Here is a 24,576-nt window from a genome sequence, read left to right as displayed (position 1 = left end):
TAAGACAAATAGGCAGGCAGACGACGAGCGCAAAAGAAATATTCACCAACGTTTTGATTTTTGGGAGCAGAAATGTAGCCAAGACCAATGTCAGTCTGTTTACGTCCTATTAATATTCACAGAGCTTTTTCACGACTAAATGAACTGCGAATTAGGGATGAATATGAAACTTACTGTTTATGTACCAAAAGCGCAAGAATGATTACTGAAGCACATAGTGAATCATTTTCAGGTCTTACTAGCAAAGCTTGTTCATTTGGTTTTTACAATTCCGAATTTGAAGAGGATAAAATATTTCTCTATTTTGGTTTCTTAGACATGTTTCGTCAACTAAGCTGTATCTCCTTTGGGCTCACCTTTACATGGTAAGTTTATCGTACTCTTAAAAACAAAGTGGCGCATAGGACGGCGCCACCTTCGTTTTGTCGGCTATCCTGGTACCAAAATGATAACTGTTTTGTTTTGCAAAGGGCAAATAACGAAAGCTACTAAACAAGTTCTTGTGACACAGCAGTAGCAGTTACGATATTTGATATCGGTAACAATGCCTTAACCTGTGTCAGTGTCTCGACAGTATCTGAACAAATTTATCTAATACTGACTGTCTAAACGTATTGATAGATTACGAGTTTTTAAGTTTTTCTAGCATGCAAAGGAATTTATTCGGAACACAGGTTGAAACAAGGACTTTATGCCATGGCTCTGGGCACTATGGGACTTAACTGCTGAGGTCATCAGTCCCCTAGAACTCTGAACTAAATAAACCTAACTAACCTAAAGACATCACACACATCCATGCCCGAGGCAGGATTCGAACCTGCGACCGTAGCGGTCGCGCGGTTCTAGACTGTAGCGCCTAGAACCGCTCGGCCACTCTGGCCCTTTATGCCATGTTTTCAGGCGCCAACTCTAGTATAAAATCGACCTGCCATCACTTTTTCGAGGCAGTGAGAACGGAAAATTACTCTTACGTGTTGCTGAAATGTCATATCTATCGAAATATTAGTACTGATGCTGTATCACATCAGCATTATCGTAATATTTCTGAACAGATCTGACCACACTGAAAACTATATTGACATAACAGGAAGTTCACAAATGTTCAACGCTGACGAAAGGAATGAAATTAAATAGGCACAGGCTAATTGGCACAGACAGTCCCAGAATAACATACCAGTGACAGACTCGAGAAAGAGTACGATAAATAGGGGAGAAAAATATGCCAGGAAGTACGTTTAGTTAATCCAGAAGTAAGACGTAACTGCAGAGACGCAGCAGGTTCAGTGGCTCACCTACGAGATGCGACAGCGGCGTAACGGCAGTTACGAAACAACTTTAATCCGCCGGCGAGTCGCGGCGGAAGCCCCGTGCGCCGCGGTCTTCTCGATCAGCGCGCCACCTCCGTACTGGAGTGGCGGAGAGCAGGGGAAGCCTAGACCGGCGCGCCCGCAGCCAAGGGCGGCCGGCAAGGACGACCGCCGCTCGAGACGACCGCCGTGTGACCAACGCTTGCGTCACTGATAGCCGCACAAACCGCAGGTGCTTGCCCCGCCTACATACTTCGCGTGTTCCTCCTGCTAACGTACGCCACGAGGTTTCCAGATATCTGGTGACTACGTTATAACCAACGTTGTTTTTGTTGTCTTCGTGTCGGTTGTTACTGTTACATCTATATGGATACTCTGCAAATCACATTCAAGTGCCTGGCAAAGGGTTCATCGAACAGCCTTCACAATTCTCTATTATTCCAATCTCGAATAGCGCGGGAAAGAATGAACACCTATATCTTTCCGTAAGAGCTCTGATTTCCCTTATTTTATCGTGGTGATCGTTCCTCCTTATGTAGGTCGGTGGCAACAAAATACACTACTGACCATTAAAATTGCTACACCAAGAAGAAATGCAGATGATAAACGGGTATTCATTGGATAAATATATTAGACTAGAGCTGACATATGATTATTTCCACGCAATTTGGGTGCATAGATCCTGAGAAATCAGTACCCAGAACAACCACCTCTGGCCGTAATAGTGGCCTTGATACGCCTGGGCATTGAGTCAAACAGAGCTTGGATGGCGTGTACAGATACAGCTGCCCATGCAGCTTCAACACGATACCACAGTTCATCAAGGGTAGTGACTGGCGTATTGTGACGAGCCAGTTGCTCGGCCACCATTGACAGAACGTTTTCAATTGGTGAGAGATCTGGAGAATGTGCTGGCCAGGGCAGCAGTCGAACATTTTCTGTATTAAGAAAGGCCCGTACAGGGCCTGCAACATGCGGTCGTGCATTATCCTGCTGAAATGTAGGGTTTTGCAGGGATCGAATGAAGGGTAGAGCAACGGGTCGTAACACATCTGAAATGTAACGTCCACTGTTCAAAGCGCCGTCAATGCGAACAAGAGGTGACCGAGACGTGTAACCAATGGCACCCCATACAATCACCCCGGGTGATACGCCAGTATGGCAATGACGAATACATGCTTCCAATGTGCGTCCACCGCGATGTCGCCAAACACGGATGCGACCATCATGATGCTGTAAACAGAACCTGGATTCAGCCGAAAAAAATGACGTTTTGCCATTCGTGCACCCAGGTTAGTCGTTGAGTACATCATCGCAGGCGCTCCTGTCTGTGATGCAGCGTCAAGGGTAACCGTAGCCATGGTCTCTAGGCTGATAGTCCATGCTGCTGCAAATGTCATCGAACTGTTCGTGCAGATGGTTGTTGTCTTGAAAACGTCCACATCTGTTGACTCAGGGATCGAGACGTGGCTGCACGTTCCGTTACAGCCCTGCGGATAAGATGCCTTTCATCTCGACCGCTTGTGATACGAGGCCGTTGGGATCCAGCACGGCGTTCCGTATTACTCTCCTGAACCCACCGGTCCATATTCTGCTAAAAGTCACTGGATCTCGACCAACGCGAACAGCAATGTCGCGATACGATAAACCGCAATCGCGATAGGCTACAATCCTACCTTTATCAAAGTCGGAAACGTGACGGTACGAAATTTCTCCCCCATACACGAGGCATCACAACAACCTTTCACCAGGCAACACCGGTCAACTGCTGTTTGTGAATGAGAAATCGGTAGGAAACTTTCCTTATGTCAGCACGTTGTAGGTGTCGCCACCGGCGCCAACCTCGTGTGAATGCTCTGAAAATCTGATCATTTTCATGTCACAGCATCTTCTTCCTGTCGGTTAAATTTCGCGTCTGTAGCACGTCATCTTCGTGGTGTATAAATTTTGATGGCCAGTAGTTTATTTTCGCATTCGGAGGAGAAAGTTGGTGATTGGAATTTCGTGAGAAGATTCCGTCGCAACGAAAAACGCCTTTCTTTTAATGATTTCCAACCCAAATCCTATATCATGTTTGTGACACTCTCCCCCATATTTCGCGATAATAGCTAACGTGCTGCCTTTTTTTGAACTTTTTCGATGTACTCCGTTAGTCCTATCAGGTATGAATACCACCCCACTCAGCAGTATTCTAAAAGAGGACGGACAAGCGTAGTGTGGGCAGTCTCCTTAGTAGGTGTGTTACATTCTCTAAGTGTCCTGCCAATAAAACGCAGTCTTTGGTTAGCCTTACCCAAAACATTTTCTTTTAGTACATCACAATATTATTCCATCGCCAGTGAGGGCGCTTCGGCTGGCTTGTGAGTCAGGGCCTAATCGGAGCTGGTGAAGGAAAGAAGGGATGCAATGCAAAATTTCATAAATTTATTCACAATTGCGGAATATGCCTGACAATGGCACAGCCATGGAACAAGACACACCCAGGGCAAAAGCACCACAGGCGCGAAGATGCGAGCTGGTGCCAATGCCACGGAGACTTGCCCACTTGCCGAGTTCCACCAGCGCCACGGGCGGCTCTGAGGATGCAGGTATCGACTTCGCCTCGGCCAATCCGCCAATGACCACCGACGACAATGGACAGAAGCCTACTCGTAAGACAGAGAACAGATCTCGCCCACTTGGTTATAGATCATTGTTCAGGCTGACTTAGGCAGGGAACGTCGTTCAATGACCTCTTAGAAGCGAACAGACAGTTGTAAATTGACTTTGTTATGTACTGTGAAGTTTACGTACGATTATTTGCACTTAGCCATTGAGGGCCTTTTTGTGTTATATTACAAGCAGTGTTGCAGACTTAATTATTCGAGAAGTCACGAAGATAAGTAAACCATTTAAAATGATTTGTATGTCCGCGCGACAGAACGTCAATGCTAAGGGCCCGGTTTCGATTCCCGGCTGGGTCGGAGATTTTTTCCGCTCAGGGACTGGGTGTTGTGTTGTCCTAATCATCATTTCATCCCCATAGACGCGCAAGTCGCCGAAGTGGCGTCAAATCGTAAGACTTGCACCCGGCGAATGGTCTACCCGACGGGAGGCCCTAGTCACACGGCATTAACATTTAACTGATTTGTATGACTTATTTGTTGGAGTGTTGTAGAACCTTAGTTCTCCTATCCTGTTACCGGACCCTTTGGCGTAGCTATGTAATAGTGGCAGGCTGAAATTGTCTTAGTGGTGAACTGCAACAGAACCCGTTTCACGAACTCTCAAACTCGGCCTACCTAACAACAGTGGCAACTCGGCCTCCCCAACCGTAGCGACAAGGCCTTTACAGAACTGGAGACGAGAGTTTACAGAAGGTAACATCTTCATGCCTAACGCAGCTAATGTCAGAAATATTCCGCAACTACGAATAAATTTCATCAACTGGTCATTAAAGTTATGAAGTGAATGGTCCATCACAAAAGGGGTAGACGCCACATTCATATGATGTATCTGTTTCACTGGAGCCGGCCATGTCAGTTCCTGTATCATTGTCGTCGTCGTCGTAATGAGCTGATTACTGATTTTCATTCTTATTCTCTGCTGCTTCTCCCATTAAATCACCTCTGCACCAATATTCATTTTCAAGATTCAATGGCTATATGTTTTACGGTAGTTAAATTAATAAAAGTAACTTTTCTGGGAATTTTTTTGATCCATTTTATTCCAGTTTAGCCCCATTGAGTTCAATTCGCATTGGGAGCTTCAGAATCTTTCGTTTGTTGTTTTAGAGCGCAAAACAGCTGAAGTCATACGCGCTCGTGTCAACTTAGAATGGTCAATTACCAAATGATTTTGAAGTCGATGCTACTAAGAGTAATCGACTAGAGTAGAGGGATAGCTGAAAAACGATCACTTCCTCTTTGAGGAGGTTGCTCAAACGGTTGAAAGATTTACTTTGCCATATTACTATGACGAATAAAAAGTAAAATGTCATCTACAACTCTGATAATTCAGATGGGAAACATACGTTAAAATGTAAATGGTTGTAAAATCGGCATTGGGTCAGAAAATGGCGCACTGTCAATGGTTGGCTGCAGTAAGCACAATGGTGCGGATCTCCACTTAAATGATGGTGTATGAAACGACAGTATCCAATATGCGGCCTGGCTAAAACTATCTCTTTGCAACAAGAGACACGAGAGGAAGTCGTCCAAGCCGTTGGAAGGTGTTTTAATTTCCCTGAGTTTGTTCCCATATAGAGAACACCAGTGTTAATACCAGAGCGACAACGTTCCTACGTGCGCCAACACAGACATAATCTGAAGGGTCAGAACAGCTAGCTCAGGTTCTGGCATATTAAAACACACAATTTTTAAAGTTTATTTCTGGCTAAGTTAGATTCGCAACCGCTTTAGTTCTGAATGAGGCATTAAATTATTTTCTTCTTGCTGGTTGCAGTAGTAGGGGATCCATTCAGCTGAACGGTATAATACGGCGAGTTATCAACAACAGTTGGGATCCTAGGAATTATTAATACCCTGCTGATAACCTTAGATTTCGATTCATAAAGAACTTTGCTTTCCCTATGAAACTCGCTGCTCCTCGAGTGAGAACAATGGCTCTTTCGCTGCACTGTTATCAGTCATTAAACCCAGAACTTCATACTGCCAGCACTTTTTGATGCTATAATGTGTATTCACCCACGTTTAGTCGGTGAATACCTGACTGCCAACTATTTCACATGCTCTGCAACAGTGTTTGAACATTGTTAGGATCTTTCTGTTATTTTTACCTTTTTTAAAAACTAAATCCCATTTCTTTCAAAATTCTCCGAAATGTTTCCCTTCCCCCTGATAATTTATCTCAGTTTTTGAAAACATAAGCAGCTTTTCCAACGTTTGCATTCCCTCTCCTGTTCATGGTACTCCAAAAATTTTCTTCCAATAAGTGCTTTATCTAATTCCTCTAGAGAAACATCTTTCCTACACAGTCTTTCTTTTTTTTTTAAGAGTTAACTTTTTCCCCGCTTTCATTTCACTGTTCTGACTTTCTACCATTTCTTGCAGGCCGCAAGATTGCTTTCTACATACGTCTCATTACCTGATTCTGCTTTTTTGTCTTCCTGGCAAGATTTTACTTCTTTGAATAGAAGCTCTTTTTCAACCGAATATGTCTACTTTCGGGACATCTTCCCCTGACTTCCACTCTGTGGAATATTCATGATTATAGGTAGCACCGCACTGTATTACCGATGATATTTCACGAGGATACGCAGAACCACTTCACCGTATACGCACAACTGACAAAAGCATTGACAGTGCGACGCGTTTTCCTTAGTAACTACTGTATTTTTTACTGTACCGTCACCGCTTGTTTCCGATACAGGCTACGGAAGACCAAGTGCAGTAATACCGTGGTTAGGTAGTCGGTATTGGGTATATCCAGTCTATACATCCATATTATGGGAAGTGACAGGCTGTCATTTGAAGACTAGACCACATCCCGTTCCCATAATAGCATTTGTAATTTTAGCACACAAAAAAATTGACAATGCTGACTGTAATACACTCTTTGAGATTCGGAAGGTAATAGGGGTAAAATACAGGGGGCGAAATGTTATCCACAACTTCTACAGAAGCCAGACTCCAGTTGCAAGTCTGAGAGCACGAAAGGCAACCAGTAGTGAGTGTGCGACAGGCTTGCAGTCTTTCCCCAATATTATACTGTCCGACACTGAGTACCCAGTAAAGGAAACCAAGGAGGAAATTTTGCAAAGGGAATGGAAGTTCATGGAGGATAAATGAAAAGTTTGAGGTCGGCCGATGACATCTTAGTTGTATCAGGAACGACAAAATACTTGGAAGACCAGATGATGGTTCAAATGGCTGAGCACTATGGGACTTAACATCTGAGGTCATCAGTCCCCCTAGAACTGAGAACTACTTAAACCTAACTAACCTAAGGACATCACACACATCCATGCCCGGGGCAGGATTCGAACCTGCGACCGTAGCGGTCGCGCGGTTCCAGACTGTAGCGCCTAGAACCGCTCGGCCAGAAGTGATTAAAACGCAGCTAATTTGAATATCAGGCACATTCTGTTTTCCGTGTATTCACCCTGCAATAATATGAAAAGCCAGAGTGTTAAATTTTCCAGATCTTTACAATGAGCTGTTCCATTCCGTTGTCTTTTAATCACTTCACTGAGGCTACACATTTGCGCCTCTATGGCGAATAAAGGAAGATTGTACAACACTGGAACTTCTGTTTTGGGAAATGTGATATAGTACTGCACGTGTTAATACACTGTTTCGAGTAAATGTTAAGTTTTTACCCAACTAATGGTTCGCTTACTACTATCGTTACGCGGCTATGTTACTTCAGCGACTCGTGCTGCAGCCTTCCAACATCGATTGTACACAAATGCAGAGTTTTATAAATGAACAGCCTTGACGGTGTTTGAACAGATTCTTAACTGTGTTTAAGGTTCAGTTTTACTCGACTTTTGCGTTTCGAGATATAGTACTTCCCTTGCAAGTCCATAAAAAGCGAAACAGGTGACTGGCATCATTAACAAAAACTGAAAAAAGTATTACGCTAAGAGCCAGCGAAAGAGGTAAAACTTCCTCACACATACAGTAAGGAAGAACAAGACGGTCAGGAAAGAGCTAACGGAATCGCTAGTCTTCCATGCCTGCGGTTTGCCTGCTAGCAACTCTCAAGAGCGGGAAATCCCAAAGCCATATGTTGCGTAACTACTCCGTGAAGGATATTGGTGAGGGGGCAGGATTTTCTCTACAGGGAGAATTATACGACAAGCGAACTTCTGTAAGATCGCTGTGGATTTTTGTACAAGGGAAGAAGCGCTGGAACTCTCTTTCTCCGATTATATGCGATGTGTTGTATCCAGCTGTCACCTAGACGATGGTTTGTTTGCTTTTTTGAAAAATTTGGGATTCAACTGTTCAGACATATGCTTAGCAGTGACAAGCCTCGGTCTAATGGTATTGAAAATCTGGCTCCTCTGACGCTTGCGAAAACAGGAAGAGATTCATTTAACGGGAGTTACTATATCTTAGCAAAGTTAGGGTAAGATCACTCGCCAATGAGACGAACTACGTCAGTTCGCTGACAAAAGCCGGTAATTACGTCGTGAAAGGAGCAGACACATTACATCATACTTTACAACGAGCCCGGACACCAGATTCTGAGAAAAATTTTCTGGTACTTACATTCGACTCAAAAGATCGTGCGCAGACTGATTAGCGTTCATTTTATGGTCACTTTGCTGAATATCGTTTTCGTGCTCAGAATATGAATACGCTATTCGCCTCCGCCATATCAGATGTTTCTTTGAAATTATTATTGTCGGAGGCATTGTAACCATGTTTTGCAGAGAATGCCCATAATGTTTTATGGCTGCTTCATTCGCTACCAAAGAGAAAAACAGGCGTCACCATTACTGTTGTGAAATTATAGAAGGGGAAACAATAGAAAGTTATAAAAGGGTTAGTTAGTTTTTACTAATCATACATACACGTGGGAACGTTAATTTCCACATTCTGGGTGGTACGGGTAATAACGAAGCAATATACTTACTGTTTATTTGCCTTTCATTGTTCCACCTCGCTTACAGGAACTATTCATTCTGGAAGCTTTCAAGGGCAAAACAGTAGAAAACCAACCGTTGTTCGGATACTATGATAATTTTGAGCTCCGTTGATAGCACGCAGCCAGACAAGCTTTACCAAGACAAAGGAAGTTCACATTACGAGGTATAGCCGGTGTTATCACTTACAGACCTCTCTGGGGGTTATCTTTTACGGCTGTTACCTTCCTGCTTATGATCTACTTCGGAGAAGTAATCGAATAAAAATATTAACTGTCAATGACTGATATCTCTGTTATCCATACATATGTTAAATCCAGTTGACGATACAAATTTATACACATAACGACAATAAATAGGAAATTGCTCGCATTGCCTTATGCGGGATGTGGAAGTGGATCTCGTCGGGTTTTGTAACGCTACAACGCGTAATTTCACGTACAGAGCGTTCTCAAACAGGGCAGCAACAGACGATTCCAATTTTTGCTTCGCGGGGACGAGCTATCTGCATCATAAATAGAACTTACGAGACGCCATACTGAATAACACCGCTTGCACTTTAAGCCTGTATTTGCCGATTTTTCTGTTAGAGTAATACTATGAATAGTGCCACTAAATCAGAGTTATTCTACACGATTTTCCGAAACTCATTCACCAAAGAAGACAAAGTAAATATTCCTGAATTCCAATAAAGAACAACTGCGAAGACGAGAAACATAGAAATAGGTACCCTCTGTGTCGCAAAGCAGCTTAAAACACTTAAAAAAGCCAGGCTTCCGGTCCAGATTGCATACCAGTCAGGACCCTCTCAGAGTATGCTGATAAAAGAGCTCCATATTTAGCAATTATACAACCGCTCGCTCACAGAAAGATCCGTACCTAAAGACTGGAAAATTTCTCAAGTCACACCAATACCCAAAAAAGGGGAAGTAGGAGTAATCCGTTTAATTACAGGCCAATATCACTAACGTCGATTTGCGGTAGAGTTTTGGAACATATACTGTATTTGAACAGTATGAAGTACCTCGAAGAAAACGATTTATTGACACGTAGTCAGCACGGATTCAGAAAATATCGTTCTTGCGAAACACAACCAGCTCTTTATACAACATGAAGTAATGAGTGCTGTCGACAGGGGATGACAAATTGATGCCATACTTTTAGATTTCCAGAAGGCTTTCGACACCATTCCTCACAAAAAAAGCCATCGAGTAAAACAGAAATAATATCCAGCATTCCCCAAAGAAGTGTTATAGACCATCTACTGTTCCTGGTCTATATTAACGACATAGGAGAGTCTCAGTGGCCGTCATACATTGTTTGCAGATGATGCTATCATTTACCATCTCGTAAAGTCATCAGATGACCAAAACGAATTGCAAAATGATTTACATAAAATATCTGCATGGTGTGAAAAGTGGCAATTGACCCTGAATAAAGAAAACTGAAGTTATTCACATGAGTACTAAAATAAATCCGCTAAATTTTGATTACGCGACAAGTCACAATCGGCTGCGGTGGCCGAGCGGTTCTAAGCGCTTCAGTCCCGAACCACACGACTGCTAGGGTCGCACGTTCGAATCCAGCCTCGGGCATGGATGTGTGTGATGTCCTTAGGTTAGTTAGGTTTAAGTAGTTCTAAGTTCTAGGGGACTGATGACCTCAGATGTTGAGTCCCATAGTGCTCATAGTGCTCAGAGCCATTTGAACCATTTTCGATGATCATCATCATCTAAGACTGATTATGCCACTCAGCGTTCAATCTGGAGCATAGCCCCCTTATAAAATTCCTCCATGACCCCCTATTCAGTGCTAACATCGGTGCCTCTTCTGATGTTAAACCTATTGCTTCAAAATCATTCTTAACCGAATCCAGGTACCTTCTCCTTCGTCTGCCCCGACACCTCCTACCCTCTACTGCTGAACCCATGAGTGTGTTGGGTAACCTTGCTTCTCCCATGCGTGTAACATGACCCCACCATCAAAGCCTGTTCGCCCTGACTGCTACATCTATAGAGTTCATTCCCAGTTTTTCTTTGATTTCCTCATTGTGGACACCCTCCTGCCATTGTTCCCATCTACTAGTACCTGCAATCATCCTAGCTACTTTCATATCCGTGGTGGTGGTGGTGGTTAGTGTTTAACGTCCCGTCGACAACGAGGTCATTAGAGACGGAGCGCAAGCTCGGGTTAGGGAAGGACTGGGAAGGAAATCGGCCGTGCCCTTTCAAAGGAACCATCCCGGCATTTGCCTGAAACGATTTAGGGAAATCACGGAAAACCTAAATCAGGATGGCCGGAGACGGGATTGAACCGTCGTCCTCCCGAATGCGAGTCCAGTGTGCCAATCACTGCGCCACCTCGCTCGGTTCATATCCGTAACCTCAACCTTGTTGATAAGGTAACCTGAATCCACCCAGCTTTCGCTCCCATACAGAAAAGTTGGTCGAAAGATTGAACGGTGCACAGATAACTTAGTCTTGGTACAGACTTCCTTCTTGCAGAAGAGAGTAGATCGTAGCTGAGCGCTCACTGCATTAGCTTTGCTTCCAGTTCTTTCACTATGTTGCCATCCTGTGAAAATATGCATCCTAAGTACTTGAAACCGTCCACCTGTTCTAACTTTGTTCCTTCTATTTGGCACTCAATTCGTTTATATTTCTTTCCCACTGACATTACTTTCGTTTTGCAGATGCTAATCTTCATACCATAGTCCTTACATTTCTGATCTAGATCTGAAATATTACTTTGCAAACTTTCAATCGAATCTGCCATCACAACTAAGTCATCCGCATATGCAAGAATGCTTATTGTGTGTTCACATATCTTAATCTCACCCAGCCAATCTATTGTTTTCAACATATGATCCATAAATAATATGAACAATAGTGGAGACAGGTTGCAGCCTTGTCTTACCCCTGAAACTACTCTGAACCATGAACTCAATTTACCGTCAACTCTAACTGCTGCCTGACTATCCATGTAAAGACCTTTAATTGCTTGCTAAAGTTTGCCTCCTATTCCATAATCTCGTAGAACAGACAATAACTTCCTCCTAGGAACCCGGTCATATGCCTTTTCTAGATCTATAAAGCATAGATACAATTCCCTGTTCCACTCATAACACTTGTCCATTATTTGCCGTACGCTAAAGATCTGGTCCTGACAACCTCTAAGAGGCCTAAACCCACACTGATTTTCATCCAATTGGTGCTCAACTAATACTCGCACTTTCCTTTCAACAATACCTGAGAAGATTTTACCCACAACGCTGATTAAAGAGATACCTCTGTAGTTGTTACAATCTTTTCTGTTTCCATGTTTAAAGATTGGTATGATTACTGCTTTTGTCCAGTCTGGTGGAACCTGTCCCGACTCCCAGGCCATTTCAATGATCCTGTGTAGCCATTTAAGACCTGACATTCCACTGTATTTGATGAGTTCCGACTGAATTTCATCCACCCCAGCTGCTTTATTGCACTGTAATCTATTGACCATTTTCTCCACTTCCTCAAATGTAATCCTATTTCCATCATTCCTATCCCATTCTACCTCGAAATCTGAAACATTACTGATCGTATTTTCACCTACATTGAGCAGCTCTTCAAAATATTCCCTCCATCTGCCCAAGGCATCCACAGGATTCACCAGCAGTTTTCCTGACCTGTCCAAAATACTTGTCATTTCCTTCTTACCTCCCTTTCGAAGACTGCTAATTACACTCCAGAATGGTTTTCCAGCAGCTTGACCCATAGTCTCCAACCTGTTTCCAAAGTCTTCCCAAGAATTATTCTTGGATGCTGCAATTATCTGTTTGGCTTTGTTTCTTTCTTCAACATAACTTTCTCTGTCTACCTGAGTTCATACGCCTTTTTCCTTTTACAGGCTGCCTTGACTGTGTAATTCCACCAAGCTGTTTGCTTCATCCTACTTTTACACACTACTGTTCCAAGACATTCTTTAGCCACTTCTAGTACTGTGTCCCTGTACCTTGTCAATTCCTTTTCCAATGACTGTAATTGACTACATTCAACTAACAGGTACCTTTCTGAGATCGCTGTTATGTACTTGTGCCTGATTTCCTTATCCTGAAGTTTCTCCACTCTTATCCTCCTACATATGGACCTGACCTCCTGCACTTTCGGCCTCACAATCCCAATTTCACTGCAGATTAAATAATGATCAGTGTCATCAAAGAATCCCCTGAATACACGTGTGTCCCTCACAGCCTTCCTGAATTCCTCATCTGTTATTATATAGTCAATGACAGATCTGGTTCCCCTGCCTTCCCAAGTATACCGGTGAATGTTCTTATGTTCAAAAAAGGAGTTTGTGATTACTAAGCCCATACTGGCACCGAAATCCAGGAGTTGTTTCCCGTTCCTGTTGGCCTCCATATCCTCTCCAAATTTACCTATAACCTTTTCATACCCTTCTGTTCGATTTCCAATCCTGGCATTAAAATCCCCCATGAGAAGAACACTGTCCTTGTCCTTTACTCTAACAACTACATCACTGAGTGCCTCATAAGAACTATCCATTTTCGATAAGTCACACAAATCTGAAGGCTGTAAATTCAACTAAATACTTAGAGATTACACTTACAAATACAAATATCCGAAATTGGAACGATCACATACATAATGTTGTGGGTAGAGCCAACCAAAGACTGCGATTCATTGGCAGAACACTTAGAAGGTGCAACAGGTCTACTAAAGAGACTGCTTTCACCCCGCTTGTCCGCCCTATTCTGCTATGCGGTGTGGGTCGGCATCACATGGGACTGACGGATGACATCGAAAAAGAACAAAGAAGGGCAGTTCGTTTTGTATTATCGCGAAGTAGGGGAGATAGTGCCACAGACGTGATACGTGAATTCGAGTGGCAATCATTAAACCAAAGGCGTTTTTCGTTGCGACGGGATCTTCTCATGAAATTTCAATCACCAGTTTTCTCCTCCGATTGCGAAAACATTCTGTTGGCACCCACCTACATAGGGAGAAACGATCATCACTATAAAATAAGACAAATCAGGGCTCACAGAAAAAAAATTAAGTGCTCTTTTTCCAAGCGCGCCGCTCGAGAGTGGAACGGTGGATAGACAGCTTGAAGGTGGTTCACTGAACCCACTGCCAGGCACTGTATTGTGAATAGCAGAGTAATCTCACAGATGTAGAATAGATGTTTCGAAGCACTGGCGCGTTGAGACTCTTTCGAATACGCGTCGTTTTGGTACAATTTCTTACAATTAAATGTTGGTTTATAATATACCTGTGGTTAACCGCCTTCTGGACATCATAAGCTCAAAGACGCAAACTGACATGTTAACTGGAGTTTAGTGCCCAGGGACACAGGTCCTTATCCGAAAATTACTTGCTGTACCTGTTTTCAGGGCAATAAATTTATTTACTTTCATATTTTCAAAAAATTCTTAATAGAGATGTTCTGTAACATTCGACGTTATGTATACACAAGAACGCTCTCCGTTCAGGAGAGGTAAGAACTTTGCGACCGTGTCTTGAAGTGACACTTCAGACGATGATACTCCGTACTATTCGGGTTTTTAAGGGAGTAGTCATTCTTGAAATTTCGAAGAATGATTCTTTTTGTTTGAATGTTCTCTGGGATGTCTACTTCAGTGCAGTATTCATTCGAAGTTAGCCAGAAACTCCGTTATCGAGTTACAAGTAGACTTGTGAAAAGGTGTTTCCGAAAACCACTGACAATGGAAATAAAATCGTCAACATGTAATTTCAACGATGACCTAACAGGCATTATCGAAATTATGAACGTGCTCGAAATTGAAATCGGACAAGCCTGTTAACACTTTTGGACAACAGCGGACGAAAAGCGTACCGAGCGAGCAGAGCAGCGCATGGCAGAAGCTGTCAGAGGCACCTTGACCACGAAGGTGGAGGACAACCTCCTTTTGGATCTGAAACAACTGCTGTATGGCCCAGGGATCGCTCCCTCGAGGTATTTTTAACAAAAAAAAATGTAACCCAAAACTGTAAACGTTTTTTTTTCTCGAAACCGCATTTTTCAAATTAGCGGGGAACATAACTTTAGTACGTTCACACGATTTTGATCGGCACGGATTCTCTGGGAACATAACTTTAGTACGTTCACACGATTTTGATCGGCACGGATTCTCTATCAGCGTACTTATGCGTTTTGCAATATCTTTAAAAGCCTCATTTTCGGTGCACGCTTTTGTGAGCAAATAAAATGACATTTGCTTCGACACGTCTCCATTTTGATAGAACTTAATATTTTTTCTATTATTTTATGTATGCTGACAGCAAATATACAGAAAACGACTTATACAAAATTATTTTGCTACAGGTCCAATACGAGTGCTTTGATTTGATTTCGAAGGTGAAGGAACCACTTCGTGGCATTCACTTCAGAACTGTTCCAGAGATTCGACAGGCAGTAGACCGCTCCATTCGCACCATCAACCGAACAGGCCCTTCTAACGGTATTCTACGCCTACCACATCACTGGCAACGGCTTCTGCACAACACTGGTGACTACTTTGAAGGACAGTAATAGGTGCAAACATTTAACTCTTTTGTATCGGTTGCGAATAAATAGTTGCCACTACTTTAAGTTCCAACCCTCCTATATGGCTGGGAAAGATGCAACACCGCTACCATTTCGTAACTGCCAGTGTTATTTGTTTTTCTCTTGACTGTAGCTCCCATAGTTGTGGAAACTCACAATACAGTGAGATAAACTGTAATAAAATTATTTTTCACTAAACATGTGGCAAAACATCGACACGAACAACGTCCGCCATTTTATTCAAATTTCTCGAAAATACGTCAAACACGATCTACGCTTGACAAAGACACCACTGTACTTGGCAAACATAGTAAAGTTCGACAAACTGTTTTACGGGTACGAGGGCTTTTACACCACACACACACACACACACACACACACACACACACACACACACACACACACACACACCGCGTGCACATAAGAGTGGGGGAAATTAAGATAAACACATACACTATCACACGAAACAATGAAATCATCTGAAGAACTATAAGCCTTTAAAAAATCAGTAAGAAACAAAACATCTGTTGCCCGTAGCAGTGTCATGAGTGGGGATAAAATCACGGAAACCGCTGCTTCAAGTACAAATCCCATGGCTTACGAATATTTTTCTCTAATTACTTCAAAGATATGGTTACCTAGAAAATGGCCTCTAACGAGAGTAATATAGTGCCGTACAAGCCATTAGTAACCGCACCTCATCGATGCTGAAATTGTAGCAAATCGGTTTGAAGGTTACAGCAATTCCTCAGTAAGACAGATCAAGCAACATAGCTCGCTGACAAATCTGAACAGCCGATCTATCGTAGCATAAAGAAAGAGGTCTGTATACATATGTCAGCGGGTTTCGATTTTCAAAATTACTCCAGTGAAGTTGCTCACACTTCCTTACAAAACCATGCACGAGATTGATTTACGTGTTTAACAGATAATACCTTTTTATTTTCATACGTTCTTCTGGTCTACAATAATCTCTCCCATAAAGTGCGTACACAACACTCTTGATTGTCTATGACTATGTCTACTTTTGAGTTCATCGTAATACTACATTTCCCTCCCTCCCAACCCCCTTGTGTTAGCAACTCAACTACGTCAAACAAAAAGTGCCCCTCTTATTTCGCGACCACTCCTAGTACACCTACTGTGCAGTTCGAGAACTAGGTCAAATCTTTTTCCAGGACCCATGAACGGAATTCAGGGCTAGGGCATTCGTCCACATTTGATTTTTTCTTCAGGGATGAGCACTGTGTGTGCACATTTTAACTCTAAAAATTAATTTTTTTGAAGATTCCACCGCAGAAAAAAAAGTTCTTGTTTTAGTGGTCCCAATTGCAATTTATGTGTAATTTTCTCAAATTTTTATCAAAACATGCGATTCGCCGCTGCGTTACCTTTTTTTTTATTTGCTGGTGGCAGCGATGTACCGCAGCTGATAACGGATAACTGTAGTTTCAATGTTGGAGGGCGCCTCAGGTAGTCACTCAAGATTAGGAATGCGGCTTCTTAAAGAGCTTCGCTTCGCTCTGTTTCCTGTACGTGGGGAGCCTACACTTACGTGGGCGATATGGCAACCTCGCCGTCCCCATTTCCACCCTTTCGAGGTTGCTACCGCTAGCGGGCACAATTATTACCTGTGGTCACAATGTACGAATATTTCCAAGTGAGACGCACAAACGCTAATTACCTGACGGCTTCTTTCACATACTGTATCTCGTCATCGTTGCCAAGATGCAGGTAATAAAACTGCAACCTGACATGGAGTTGATGCGGCCATGACACAAAAAAAAGACCGCGCTTTTTTAAAAACATACATTGCAATACTCGTGACTAGTGTATTATAATTACATCAGGTAATTCCAAGTTAAAGTTTTTCCACCACTTAGAAAGAAAGTACTGAAAGAACAAAGGTTAGAACTGTGATGTTACGCTACATCCATCTTGTCGGAACCTCTTCAAAGGCGTTCGATATTTCACGAATGTAATTTCCCATAAATCGTAAGAATCATATTCCCACACCTCCAACACTAGAAGAAAATTCCTATTACATATTACGACGGCTGCCAGAGGCTTCCCCCCACCCCACCCCACCCCGCAAAAAAATTACAATTTGCTTAAACGACAAATTTCATGACATGACGCAATAACAATTTTAACTCTAAACTGAAACACACGAACACGACATCTATACACATCCTGTTTTAATAAACTAACACGTCCATAGCATATTAAAACGAAATTATGCTAGAGTTCTGCATAAGCTAGACTCCCAGCAAACACGTAAAATTGTTCAAGGCTTGATCACGACAGACCCTCTATATTATGTACTACTAAGCCGCCGTCCGGAACACCCCCCTCCCCCCTTCCCATCTCCTCATATCACTGCAACTAGTCTGTAGTTTCTTATTGTGAAAACATTAAATCTCACTGGCCACTACTAGGTCCTTATATACGTTGAACCCTAATTTGGATGGTTGTTCCACACTGTTTTCCTCTGACCCGTGGCTACGCCCTCGGTATTTGCTTTTTAACTTTGGTGACGCTGCCCTACAGAGACCAATTACGAAGCGCCTTATGAAATCACACGCTCTATTTTGTATGTACAGCTTGTTTCATGACAAGATGATACTTCGCATTGGTGCTGCTGTAATATCTTTATATTCTACTAATTAGCCCTGCACAATTCTATGAGTGAATTACGTTTCCTACTTGACCATCTATATACTCGCAGGACCGTTGGGCAAAGTAGTACAATTACTATTCCACTAGCGCATAATTACTCTTTGTAATAGTCTCTCTGGTGTGTTGAGGGGACTTCTAGGATCTTCTCCGTGCCGAATAGTCGCATTGAATAATTGTAATTTTGCTATCGAGATTACTGGAAGAAAGAGATTGAAAATGTATTGTATGCTACTCAAGAAAATATATACTGACAAGGGAACCTCCCCATCGCACCCCCCTCAGATTTAGTTATAAGTTGGCACAGTGGATAGGCCTTGAAAAACTGAACACATCAATCGAGAAAACAGGAAGAAGTTGTGTGAAACTATGAAAAAAAAATAAGCAAAATATACAAACTGAGTAGTCCATGTGCATGATATGCAATATCAAGGACTTGGAAGGTCAGGAGCGCCGTGGTCCCGTGGCTAGCGTGAGCAGCTGCCGAACGAGAGGTCCTTGGTTCAAGAATACCTTCGATTGAAAAGTTTAATTTTTTATTTTCAGACAATTATTATCTGTCCGTCCGTCCTATGTGAGGTAACTGCGCCGTAGTATGGGGACGCTACACGTAAACCGAAAAATTTGAAAACGACTGTGAAACTGTTGCATTGATTTGTTGCAGTTTACGTGACAAACTCTCTACGTTTTCATCACTTTTTTGGGTGTGATTACCCCATCCACAAGATAACCTAAATCGGACCATGTAGAAGAATCTTTTTACCCATTCGCCAAGTGTACAAGTTAGGTGGGTCGACAACATATTCCTGTCATGTGACGCACATGCCGTCACCAGTGTCGTATAGAATATATCAGACGTATTTTCCTGTGGAGGAATCGGTTCACCTATGACCTTGCGATCAAATGTTTTCGGTTTCCCTTTGGAGAGGCACGTCCTTTCGTCTACTACTCTCACGGTTTTGCGGTGCGGTCGCAAAACACAGACACTATCTTATTACAGTGAACAGAGACGTCAATGAACGAACGGACAGATCATAACTTTGCGAAAATAAAAAAAGTAAAGTTTTCACTCAAGGAAAGACTTGAACCAAGGACCTCTCGTTCCACAGTTGCACACGCTGACCATGGGAGCACGGCGCTCCTAAGTTCGCATAGTCCTCGATGTTGCTTATCTTGCACATGAGCTACTCAGTTTGTATATTTTGCTTATTTTTTCCATAGTTCCACACAACTTCTTTCTGTTTTCTCGATTGATTGTGTTCAGTTTTTCAAGGCCTATCCACTGTGCCAACTTATAACTAAATCTGAGGGGGGTGCGATGGGGAGGTTCCCTTGTGAGCGTTTACATCAAAGGTGTGTAAGGAATTTCATTATATATGTATTCTATAATAGGAAATTTGCACGGAGGTGTCGTTTCGTTGGTAACCAGAAGGGAACTTCTGATGAATTGGACACGAACCTGTAATTATTAGATCCAAGAGCTCCATTATTTCATCGGATAATTAAACTCTATCAAAGCAAACTTTCCGCTTGATCTGAGGTTTCCCGACTGACAAAGCAACGCAATTATTTACACAGGATTGCAGATTGCTTCGAATCATCGAGATTGCGCACAAGGAGAGTCATCGTCCGATTCTGATTAAACAAGTACAGCTTAATTATAACTTTCTTGAGCGACTGTGATATGGCTGCTTATGAATGAGATCATTAATAAAATACTAATAACTAACTTTCCTCCTCACCAGCAACCAGTATAAACACAATATTAATTAAAATTATACTGCCAAGGGTGGGGAAAGAAGTCTTTGATGTCATCCCGATTCGCTTGTTTCTAGTTGATGCTCTAGCGAGTACACAAAACGGTCGAAATGCAGTAGCTCCGTGAGTTTACCACGTTCGCATTAACTAAGTTGTCTTGTGTTTTAATTCTTATAAGGTTTAAAAAAGAATAATTAGCCAGGGTCCACTACAAGAGATGACAGCCAACGGATAATGTGGTCTGCAACACTTCTGCTTAAAAAAAAACCAAGAGAAATTTTACCAGTACTGTGCGAGGAAGTCTATGCTTATTGCCATCTACATTGCTGCTCTATCAGCATCAGCCTATGAACCTGTCGAAAGTACACTCCTTTCAACCTCGCCATCTATCGAGCTAAGGGTGTTCTCATCGTAGGCAAGGCGCAGGGGACCCACCGCAACACGCCTAGCAGGCATGGCGACAGCGATGCCGGTTTTAACGCAGAGCGCTTCCCCACCGCTGCATTTCTTGTGTCTCCCCGCCAGCCAGGGCTACAACAAAACAACCTCGGCCGTACCGACCGGTTAGAGCGCTACCCTACACCCTTTGCAGCAACAAAGAAAACCCATGTTCCAAAGCCGCCAGAGTATGAGTCCTGAAAGGCGGAATTTTGTCTTTCCTTAACACCTTTAAATTCGATTCGGTCTTCTGCACAACCATAACTAAACGAGGTTCTACGGCAATGTTTCAATACTGCGGCATTTTTGTTACACGTCGTGTTCTGAGTGGCACTCACAACGGTCGTCTGACGCTATCGCCAAAGGTCGCCCGATAACATCTGCCGACAGCTCTGTCACAGTATCTCCGTCAGTTTTTGGCGGTATAATGAGGTTATAATCCATCCTAACGTGGCGCAAGCTCTACAGACTTTCCTCATTTGTTGGAATAATCACACAAGTTATACTTATATTACGTGGGCTATTCGGAAAATAGGGAACGATCGGTCGCGAAATGGAAGCCACAGTGAAAATAAAAACTGTTTTAATTGCAAAAGTTAGCTGCACCTTCCAGCTAAAACTCTGTACAGTCGCCTCTCCGACTTCAGATGCCTGTCGTAGCGTTGCACCAGCTTTCCAATACTCTCGTCGTAGAAGGCAGCCTCCTGTGCTTTCCGACAATTTTCTACGCTGGACTGCAGCTTGTCTGTGCTGAAATGTTGTATTCATAGCCAGCAGTCCATCGGAGCGGAGACGAAACTCAGAGGGAGCCAAGTCCGGGCTGTATGGTGGGTGACCAAACACTTCACTTCGAAAACTCTGCCGGCCGCTGTGACCGAGCGGTACTAGGCGCTTTACTCCGGAACCGCGCGCCTGCTACGGTCGCAGGTTCGAATCCTGCCTCAGGCATGGATGTGTGCGATGTCCTTAGGTTAGTTAGGTTTGAGTAGTTCTAAGTCTAGCGGACTGATCTCAGATGTTAAGTCCCAGTTTCCTTCGACCCTTTTTTTTTTCGAAAACTCTTCAGGAGCGTCTGCATTGCCCCCGCAATGTGTAGCTGAGAACTATAATGATGAAGGTACTGCGTGACAGTTACCTTGCGTGGGGTTGCATGTCAGGCAGCCATACTTGACGGAAAACATTTTCTAGGCATCTCTACGCGCTCAATGTGCGCTCACCCCATGTCAGAATGAGACGTGACACTACGGTCATAAAAGAGGCACTGTCCAACACATCTGTACAAATCTCCGTCTGATTTTCACTGTGGTATCCATTTCGCGACCGATCGGTCTTTATTTTCCGAATAGCCCTCTCAGTATGAGAGAATGAAAGAAACGTTTTATTACATACGCTAGGTGATTCGAGGTAACACTGGAAAGCAAGATTACAAACACACTGCACAACATGACATAAATTCAGCAACACACACATACGTTAATTAACCTTCGCTCAAAAATGGTTCAAATGGCTCTAAGCACTATGGGACTTAACATCTGTGTTCATCAGTCCCCTAGACTTAGAACTACTTAAACCTAACAAACCTAAGGACATGACATACATCCATGCCCGAGGCAGGATTCGAACCTGCGACCGGAGCAGCAGTGCGCGGTTCCGGACTGAAACGCCTAGAACCGCTCGGGCACAGCGGCCGGCTAACCTTCGCTGACCGTCATTTAGTGCATGTGTCAAAGACAAATTTTCGAATAACACACGCTGATCACCTGAAGTACTGAAAAGTGGAAGCACACATACCACATTTGCAAACCACCTAATTGCACAAAAATATCAGTAAGCAGTAACAGCAATTTGCGCAGGGCTATTTCCCACCTCCCACAGCCCAAAAACGAATCACTAAAGTAACTTCAAGCATCAAAATTGAGAAGCCATCTTTCTCAACATAACACAGAATTTCCGATACAGTTTGTGCCTGCTTGACATTCTGAATTTTAAGTATAGTCACGAAGGTGAAAAGCCTACACAGCCACAGTACATTAATAATGTAAAAGAAGGTAACGTTCAGTTTATTATTATCAAATATTTAAGATGTTCGAAAGTTATGGTTTCCAATAAAACAGCGATTTCAGACCACAGATTCTGAGACATATCCGTAATATATTTAGCATATTCCTCATCCTCAAGATGCCACAAACACCTTTCGTGCACCCATATCAAGAATTTTTCACAACCTGTATTTTACTTGTGGGAACATCGCCAGATTCGACCGAAAAAAACGGATTTGAATTTCACCGATTGTCGTCTGGAGTCTGTACGTTCGGGAGATGAGCTTGGTTGCAAAGAGACAGCGCACGTATTAGCGTACTGATTTTGATAGGTCGACGGTCTTCGGCCGATGTCGGCCGTTGGAACGCCCCGATGTCGGTGCCGCTGTGACTGCACCGATACAAAATATATGGTCTTCTACGAGCGGAAAATTGATCCCAAGCAGCTCTCTATGCTTGTGTACTCTGTACGTGTCTCAATCTCTATAAGTACTGCAACCTACATCCACTTTAACCTGCTTACTCGTCTACCTCGCCTTCAGATTTCTCTACCCCTCTCCCTCTCTACACCCTCCTCCCCCCCTCCAAACACACTTTTCTATTTTAACTATTCCTAGATGCCTCAGGAAATCTATCATCAGCCTACCACTTTTCTTACTCAAGTCGTGGCATAAATTTATTTTTTCCTCAACACATATTACCAGCTCTTCATCGACCGATCTAATCTTCAGTATTCCTGTTACACCACCTTTTTCAAACTTCATATTTTTTTCTTGTCTGTACTGTTTATTCTCCGTCATCCACTTCCACACAAATTAAGGCTAATTTACAAATTAATGGTTTCGGAAAAGATTATATAACAAATTTATTTTCGATAATAAAAAGCACTTCCTGCGACTGCTAGTCTGCATTTTATATCCTCTTATTTGTGACGTCAAATACGTTGTTCTGCTCCCCCCCCCCCCCCCCTCCAACAGAATAGCTGAACTCTTACGTTTAGGGTCATTTCAAATCTTATTTCCTAAGCGTCACTAAATCTGACTACAATCCATTGTTTTATTTTTATTGCTCTTCATCTTATTACCTCTCTTACGACCCTATGAATTCCGCTGAACTGATCTTCCAATTACTTTGCAGTTTCTGACAAACACAATGTCATTATCAAACCTCATGTTTCCGTGTCTTCTCTCTGAATTTCACTCCCCTTTCCATATTTATCCTTAGTTTCCTTACTGCCTACTCCGTATACAGAATGACTAACCCTGAGGATAAGGCAACAAACTTTTTCAATCCCTTTTTAGCTGCTGCCTCCTTTTCATGTCTGTCGACCACATATTTCTGAACAAGATGCAGTAAAACTTTCGCTCCCTGCATTTTATCCTCGGTAACTTCAAGGGACCATCTTCGATCATTTCAGAGTGATTACAGTATAAGAAGACTATCATGTCGTCATGTGCTGGGTGCCTCCGTATAATGAATTCGGTAGTTCGAAAGAGGAAACATGATCCGAGACCCAAAGTCTGGCAACATCGGAGACGCAAGGGAATGATGCTGAGAGAGAAACTGGTGTAGAAGACTCAAATATGTTTGTACAGATCGACAAGAGCAAATTACCGATCTGACTGCAGCGTAAACAACTGTTTATGGGCACACTGGTATAGCTCAGTATTGTGACAGAGGAAACTAACTGATCACAACTGTATGAATCAATTCCAAATCGTGGCTCGACATACGACTAAAGCAGCAGCAGTGTTCCGTTAAATGATGGGACTTTTAACATCCTTCCTTCGACGTGTTGAATGGCATTCCGCAAAAAACTCAATAATTCCTACGCATTTTTACGTCTAATTGTCGAACAAACGCAAAATTTTATCGGCTAAAAGCATTCGTAGACTTTGCTAAGGAGAAGACTTGACTACACATAAGAGCACCTTAAATATTACGTGTCTCAAATTCAACCTATGTATACTGCGTCGGTTAGGCACTTCCGCCGAGCAGTGGCGGTGACTTGTGGTTAGCATTGCTGCCTCTTGATTAGCGGATCCCGGGTTCGATTCTTGGCAGGGAGGAACTTTTCATACGCTCGGCGGCCGGGGTGTTGAGAGCGACACACCACCACCACCACCACCACCACCACCACCACCACAGTCGCCGAAGTGGCATCAAATGAAAAGACGTGCACTAGACGATCGAACCA

General features: G+C 42.9%; 1 protein-coding gene across 2 annotated transcripts in view; it reads right to left on the bottom strand.

Moving 5' to 3' along the window:
• The window catches only part of LOC124802448 (influenza virus NS1A-binding protein homolog), a 108,628-nt gene that overhangs the window by 69,498 nt on the left and 14,554 nt on the right, over positions 1-24,576 (bottom strand). The window contains exon 1 of one of the 2 annotated variants that reach the window (XM_047263234.1): positions 1,293-1,398. The exons of the other annotated variant lie outside the window; for it this stretch is intronic. The gene's annotated coding sequence lies outside the window, so the exon portion shown is untranslated. Of the gene's footprint in view, positions 1-1,292; positions 1,399-24,576 lie in introns of those variants that run through there. 2 annotated transcript variants of the gene reach the window in all.

This window comes from Schistocerca piceifrons, chromosome 6 (genome assembly GCF_021461385.2).
Source record: "Schistocerca piceifrons isolate TAMUIC-IGC-003096 chromosome 6, iqSchPice1.1, whole genome shotgun sequence".
NCBI lineage: Eukaryota > Metazoa > Arthropoda > Insecta > Orthoptera > Acrididae > Schistocerca > Schistocerca piceifrons.
Note: the sequence above shows the minus strand (reverse complement) of the source record. Positions and strands in the feature narration are given on the sequence as shown.